We start from the raw sequence: 8,248 nt of genomic DNA on the forward strand, positions 1-8,248 counted from the left end.
AATTGTTCAAACAATGATAAGAGTTAGAAAAAATGTATTTTAATTTAAGTTAGAAAAATGTGTTAGATATACACATATAAGGACACATACAAGATAGAAGACAAAAATAATAAATTATTATATATTATAAAAGATAAAATAGATCTAATACCAAAATACATTATAATCAAATAATAATAATAATATTTTTTGAATGAGCTAATAAATTTTTTTTTTGAATGAACTAATAATAAAAAAAACTTAATAATAATTAAATTTTGGGCTTTACTACTAGTGGTTATATTGTTATTGTCTCCATCCACATTCCAACTTCACTAGGTCATGGTGATTGCAACCTTTTGTACTTGTTGATCTACATAGTAGCTTGTATTTGTTGTAATTTGTAATAGTTTAAGTTTTAAAAAACAATAGTTAGAGAATAGTGAGTTGCCATAGTGAATTGTAATGATGCAATTTGATATAATTTAATCAATAGTTGATTAAGATTAAAAAATTATCATAAATATTTGAAGAAAAAATATTTTTAATATAAAAATATATAATTAAAAAATTAATTATAAATGTAATGTTACTATCACTTTATTTTGTTTAAATTATCATTCAAAGTACATACATCTTTGACTATTTGAAAAATAATATTTATAATTAAAAATATTTTTGAATTTATCATATGTAACTATAATAGCTTAAAAATTATTTGATATGTTTAATGGGTTTCATGTTTTATATTTTTTCAATCTTAAATATAGGGTAGTGGTTCTTTGAAATCCGTTTCTATAAGACCAAAGTATATGAGTCAATGAAATTAAAGTTTGATATTTTTCTTGATTTTAGAAATTTAAATTTAAATCGTAATAGTATATTGCCTAGGGCAAATACAAGTGCCACATAATGGTTTAGTACTTGCCTTTAGTTTTTATATAAATATACTTTTAATTTAATAAATTTATTATAGTTTATAAAATATTTTAATTAATATAAATATTATATATTTAAATTTCATATTAATTATAATTATACTTATATTTATTAATATAATTGTTGATATATATATTTTATATATATCATGTGATACTATTATATTATAAATAAATTATAATATCTTTATAATAATAATATATAATAATATTTCTTAAACGATTATATAGTATAAGAAATATCATTTTTTAGTATTTTTAATTGAATGACCAAAATTATATTCTAAAAAAATGTAATATAAAAATATATATTTTTTAAACCAACTCATTTACATTCAAAAAAAAAATTAAAATGAATCACTTGATAAAAATAACTATATAATCCACTAAACCTAACTAATATAAGAGCTAAATTAAGAGTTAAATGAATTCACTCAATCAAATGTTAGAAATATATTTTAAAAAAATGGTAAAGTTAAAAATCTTGCATCTATTTTGATAACAAAAGTTAAAATCAATTTAATTTTTTTGACTCGTAGAAACCAAAAAATTTAATCATTGGTTAAAGCATAAAATTCAAAATATTAATTTTCACTTGTAGAAACCAAAAAATTTAATCACTGGTTAAAGCGTAAAATTCAAAATATTAATTTTCACTCGTAGAAGCTAAAAAATTTAACTAAAAAATTTAATCACTAGTTAAAGTGTAAAATTCAAAATGTGACACAATAGTACTTAGCCTCCTACCGACAAGTACTAACAAGGACGCAAAGCATCAAAGTTCCTGCCTTAGTATAGTTTTTGCATATGACATGTAGCAGTTTAGATAGTGTTTTATACATTGGATATGTAATAGGATGAAGCAAACTATGCAATTTTTATTGTATTTCAATAATAATTTACATTAGCAAAGCATGTACTCAATTATGCTATGCAACTTGATAGAGAAAAACTATGTCTTATAGCATATCAATGCATACACATTATTTCATTATGCATATATGACACAGAGAGTGTAATTGGGTATGAGACTCATGTGTATACATTGTTTGATTGTACACCTTTCTTTGTATTGACTAGTGTCTTTTGTAACTACCATTAATTATAGCTTGATATGTCATTATAGCTATCCATGATACCTACAAATTCCATTTTGTGCATGTTAGTATATTGTGATTATGTCTCATAATAAGTTGCTTTTAATATTTTAAATAAATGCTAATTAGTGACTAGTCATGTTTACCTTTTGTTCTGAGAAATTGTTCAATCTCCATTTGTCACAACATGATTGATGGCATTGTTCTGGTTTAATGTGAATTGACCTTTGACGATGAAATCTCGAAGGATAAAGATGAACTTTGATTTGTCTTGTCTGTAGTCCTCAACTTTTGTTCTTTTAGGCTTGGTAGTAGTCGTTCAACAATGCACTTGTCTATTGAAGACTGGATAATTTGCTTGTTTTCAGTTGTGATGATAGTCTTTAGGTATAATGAATATACATATGGAACCTCTTGATTGCATCTATTGCAATGAGCTGTTTTGTCTTCTAACATTCCATAATCCTCAAATTTTAAGTTGCATTGGGAACAAAATGCATGAAATGGATTTGTGAATGCCTTGGCTACTTTGAGAACTCCATCAACCTGCAAGATATGTTTTGATATTAATGTAAATTGTGTAAGAATTAATTAATAGTTGAAGTGTTGAATTATTTGAGTTTGCTTACCTGTAGTGTTGTTTGTAGCAATGCATTCAAGGCATTCAATGTTCTCTTGTCTTTTAGTGTACAGATGTATGTAGCAACCCCTGTGCGAAATGTTCTATCCATGTCATTTCGTCGTACAATGTTTCTAAACAACATTGTAGGAGTCTCACCTCTTTGTAATTGGATTGCTATTTGCATGGATTCTTCTTGGAATGCAGAGTTGATTTGTAGCTAGTAATTGACAAAACAATTTTATTTTCTACTTTTAGAACTCTGTACTTAATAGAAACATGACTACTATACATGTTGCATAAAAAGAAGTATTTAGTGTGTTTTTTACCTATACTTTGTCATCATCATTATTTTCGTCTTTTATGTCAAGAACATATTGGGAGCCAGTCTGTCGTCCTGCAACTACTAATGCACCTATTGTACCAATGGCATAGGTACTTGTGCTTGTGAGTAGCTGTTTGATTATGGAGCTTGGTATGAATTTGTATTCTTGGCAAAGTCACGGTATAGTTTCAATTGTTCTTGAATCTTGGAGCTTCAAGATGCAATCTGAATCTCCACGGTCAAAGGTTGTTTTGTGTCCTAGTTGAAATCCTAACACTATAATGGATGTTCCTGGAACTATCTTGTGTTTGTACTCTTGTACTAAGTTCCCTGTCACATTCAAAGTTATTGTCATTTCTCCTTTAGAGTCTGTCAAGTCTGCACGTAGCATCTCTCATGTTTTGTTTTCTCTATCCAGTGTTGTTGTATATACGACAAGTATGTCTCCTTCAAAAATGTTTCCTGCTTTTCTTGCATTCAAGTCTTCAATTGATATTGCATTGGGGTTTCCTAGTTTTGACCTGCACAAAGTATTATGGTGTTAGTCTAGTATTGTAGTGGTTTGATATTTAACATTTCTTCAAATACTAGAAATTCATGTATTGATTTGTTATTTTTCATGTGGGAATTCATGTTATTGGAAATGAGAAAAGTTCAGTACCTTTTTTTTGTTTGCTCTTGCTTGACATGTGTTCCCTTTCCTGTTCTTTTGCTTCCTTCCATTATTGTGCTGCACAAAAATGTAGAACATTGAAATATATACCATTATATTAGAGTTATTGTGTTTGATACATAAAACTATTAGGTGTAAGATGTATTTGCATTCTTGTATGTATTCTTCTATTTAATTTTGTGTTTGGTTGTCTATGTATTAGCAATCTAGAGTGGAGTATGGAACCTTATGAATGTAGCAAGGTGATCAGTCCAGTATGCTTCTGCTTTGTAACAACAACATATATTACTTGAGTTTGTCCAGATGTGATCAATTGATGGATTGTATACATTTTGTGTTTTTTCTGTGATGTAATTCATGTTGTGGTATTGCATATATTTTTGAAGATTTTCTTTCTTAGCATTTCTTGTTGACATATCAATATTGAAATCACCTACAATGTATAGATTAGTCATTGGTTTGACATATGCAGTGACTTGTTGAATAATAGTGGCATATTCTTCAATGGGTGTGTTAGGTCTTGCATAAACATTACATATATTTAGTTCATTTCTTTTGATCAAAGTTGTTATTGTAATAGATTCTATATTTGTTGTGTTATATTGCTTTATCTTTGAAATGACTAGGGTTTTGTTGGCTAGTGTCATTATACCATGTATGTGGTAGGCATTGAAGTTGTTGAAATGTTGGAATTCATCATTTATTTTAGGGATTTGCATGTGTACTTCTTGAATGTACATGATGTCAAATGACATTAAATCATAGTCATTAGTTATATCATTTATGTGAGGCTTTAAACTACGTGTGTTTAGTGTGCATAATAGCATGGATGGTGTGTTATGACAACATGTATCATCATTCTCAAATTGCCATTTTGCACTTGATTCTAGGCGGGACATTTCGAGATGTATTCTCTCTTTGATTTTAAATTTTTTTGGTGTTAGAGGTTTTAAAAGGAATAATGAGTCAATTGTTTTAGTTCGTGATAGTGCTATGTATGTTAATCCATGTTATCTAACGCCTGTGGGGTCGAAAGCCATTGCCTCCATTGTAAGTCCTTGTGACCTATGTATTGTTCTTGCACATGCTATATGTATAGGGAATTGTTTTCGTACAATAATTTTATTTTTTACCAATGCCTTTTGGATAGGTCGAATAATGTGTAGTATCGGTACCCAGTCATTTTCAATTTTTTCTGTATAGCATTGTACGAGTTTCTTGCGTTGTTGCTGTCCAATTGTATTGTCGTTAAATCTTATCCAAACTATGTCAAAATCATTATATTTTGTGTATGCTTTGAATATTCCATCTGATTCATTTACTAGACCATCTTTTGTGTTGTAGTTTCCTGCATATAGTTCTACCAAAATATTTCATTTGAGATGAATTTGATGTGGGAGTGAAATTGTTCATGTGTGTAGGCGTAATGCATTGTTATTTTCATCATGTTCATCAATGCAATTGAGGACAGTCATTTCACCAGGAACTATTGCAAGCATTTTTGTATTATGAGCATTGACATCGATTCTTCTATAGAAAAGGAATGGCAGTGTTGGGTCCAATGGTGGTTTTCCCATGCATTTTTCATTGATATAGTGCAAATCTTCATTTGTTTGCATGCCTATTCATATTTTGTTGAGAACATTAATGAATTTTTCATCGTTTTGCCTTACTGTACGTGTTAACGAATAACATTTAACGTTGTCTATCCAAAAATTGTAAGGCATCAATTTTGACATAGTTGCTTTATTTTCAAATATGACTGCATCAAGTACTGGTTGTGCTTGGTACAAGTCTCCACAAAAAATTATATCGACATTTCCAAAGTGTATGGTAGGCATTTGCATTATCTCACGCAATCGTTTGTCAATGTAACGTAGGAATGTTGCACCAACTAATGATATCTCATCAATGAGAAGTACACATAACTGATCATAGTGCTTTGACATTGCATCTAGTATGTCGCTATTGAGTGGCAAGAAGTCAGATGTGATAAAAGGTATGTGGAATGCTGAATGTAATGTGACTCCACCTACACTGTGTGCCGCCTTTCCTATGTAAGCCATTATTAGGCCTTTTGGTTTGTTGGGATCACTGTTGATGTACTTATTGTAGATTCGAAGGAGAGCTTGGTATATAACTTTTGTAGTGAAAGTCTTTCCAGTTCAGGCTTCGCCTGTCAAGAATAGATGCAATGGGTTCTTGTTGTTTTTAATTTTTTTTTTAACAATATCTTTGATGATTGCTTGTTGTTCTCTATTTAGCATTTGCCTCAATTTGTAGTACTCATCGTTGTCCATAATTTGTGGATGGTGGCTTATTTCAAAAGTGTTATAATGTATGTTGCTTTGTATCTTCTGTACCTTGTGTTGGATGTCTTTTTGTATGTCATATTGCTCAATTTTCTCGTGTTTGTTGACTGTGAGGGTTTGGCTATCCATTTTGTCATTTTCAGTATCTAGATCCTTGATTGCTTCTTCCATGTCACCCCATGCAGGAGCTGTGTTATGGTTAAATTTTGCTTGATTCATTATGATTATTTGTTGATAGTATAAATGTGCTTGTTCCCATGATGTAAAACTTTGTTTCAATGTGCTCTCATTGATTGTAAATGGAACATAGAGTATTAATTATTCTCTACAATAATTTTCTAGGTCCATGTGTTTGCCGAAGTTGATAAATCGTATTATACTCAGTTTTGCTTTTTGTGTGTATTTTGTGCCCTTTTTGCTATACTTGGAGACAAATTTTGCAAGGCATATGCTATGAAGGATTGTAGATCGACTTAAATAGTAGTCCACTAAGGATTTTGAGAGGACATTTTCTGACTCATCAGGTTCTTTAAGTAATTCTTTATTGCTTTTCAGTATAAATGTGTGATTGTGATAATCTCTTGTGTCTATGAATATGCACTTTCTTGAGCTATGATTTAGTGGCAGTGATAGAACTATGTGTACTTCTTGTTGTGATGACATTTGTTGTACATTTAGTAGCGCATTTCCTAGCTTTGTTATCATTCGTATTGCATCAATACTATCTTGTTTGTGGTAATTACGTATTCTTTTAAATGTATTTGTCATTGTTTTGTCCACTTTTGTCATGTATGAGCTACAATACATTGCTGCAGCATATGCGTTCAGTATAAATTGTGCATCAGTATTGGCTCTCCATAGTTGTGGAATTCTCTTCGCAAAGCTGTTGTTCCAAATTTCTGATGGCTTTTGTCGCAAAAAGAGCGTTGATCGTTGTAGAGTTGATCTTAGAGCTAAGATATATTCTTCTTCATTCGTTCCAATTTCATCTAAGAACATTTGAAATGTGTATGATAGGTCATAGTTTGCCTTTTCTAATATTACAAAGATACTTGTTGCTTTTGAACTTATTGCTTCATTCTTCTCTGACAATGGTTCAAATATTACTGTCCTTTGGAGGGGTGGAAAAGGAAAATTATATCTGCATGAAATCTTTCTTAGTCTTCTACATCGCTTTGTGTGGTGGTGCTTGTGAATTGTACGAAGACTAGGCTCTATATGTTCAGTTGTACAAGTAATGTACTTGTCAATAAAGTCTATGATGGATGTATTGCTATTTGTTCCATATATTGGTGCATTTTTTACCCAGAGTAGGAAATGATCATGTTCATTTCCTCGATTTTGGAATTCAGTTACAGAGAAGTAATCCACAACATTTCCAAAGAATGATTCATCAGTTAAAATTAATTTCTTCATTGCATCTATTCTATGCCTATAGTATCGTGCACAAGTCACTGGGTCTTTCTTTATCAGATTGAATTTGTCACCTTTTGTTTCATACTCTTTTTGTTGTTCAATTTTTGACTGATGCACATTGTGCAATTGTTCGAGTGCAGTTAATAGTGGATCCCAATTTTGTTCTACACTAGTAAAAGTAACAAAAAAAGTTGGAGGCCCTAGTTGGCGTATTATTGCAAAAACATTCTTCTTAAGTTGGTGTACGTAGTCTGGTGATATTCTTATTCTTTTGAAGTCAACGTATCCAATGTCTGATTTGAGAATTCTTTCCAAGTTGGGTTTTTGCTTAACATCTTTTGCTTGTAATTTGCATCCTTTCAATTGTCCCTTTCGTATTCTTATCCACGTTGTAGAGAGTACTTGTTGCACCAATATCTTGATAGTCTTGAAGAATATATTTGTTGTGTGGTATGCAAAGTACCTTTTTGATTGTAGGAGTTCCCATCGTGCAATCTTTTGGTAAGAAAATCTTTGAATGATGTCTTCGTCACGTGGTTTACCAAAGAATAATGTGGGAAAATTCATTTCCTCAACATATTTGTCTTTGAATATTCCAATTGGGTGGTGCTCTTGTGCAGCTGCGACGTCAATTATCGTGTCTTGCATTTTATGTATCGATCTAGATTCAGTGAATCCATGTACCAAGGTTTCTGAAGGCTCATTATGTTCTTCATCATCGTCTGACTGTGTTGCATTTTCACTGAATGGAGAGGATGTTTCATCTTCACAACTTGCATATGTCCTTTCGTTCTCAACATTAATCTCAAGAGCTTCTTTCCAATCTTCTTTTATTTTAACATTTTCCATTATGTATAGTGGTGTACTTGTGAGTTTTGAGAGCGCTTGC

Source organism: Cupressus sempervirens, chromosome 1 (genome assembly GCF_028749045.1).
Source record: "Cupressus sempervirens isolate cs-2001-9-10 chromosome 1, ASM2874904v1, whole genome shotgun sequence".
In the NCBI taxonomy this organism is placed as follows: domain Eukaryota; kingdom Viridiplantae; phylum Streptophyta; class Pinopsida; order Cupressales; family Cupressaceae; genus Cupressus; species Cupressus sempervirens.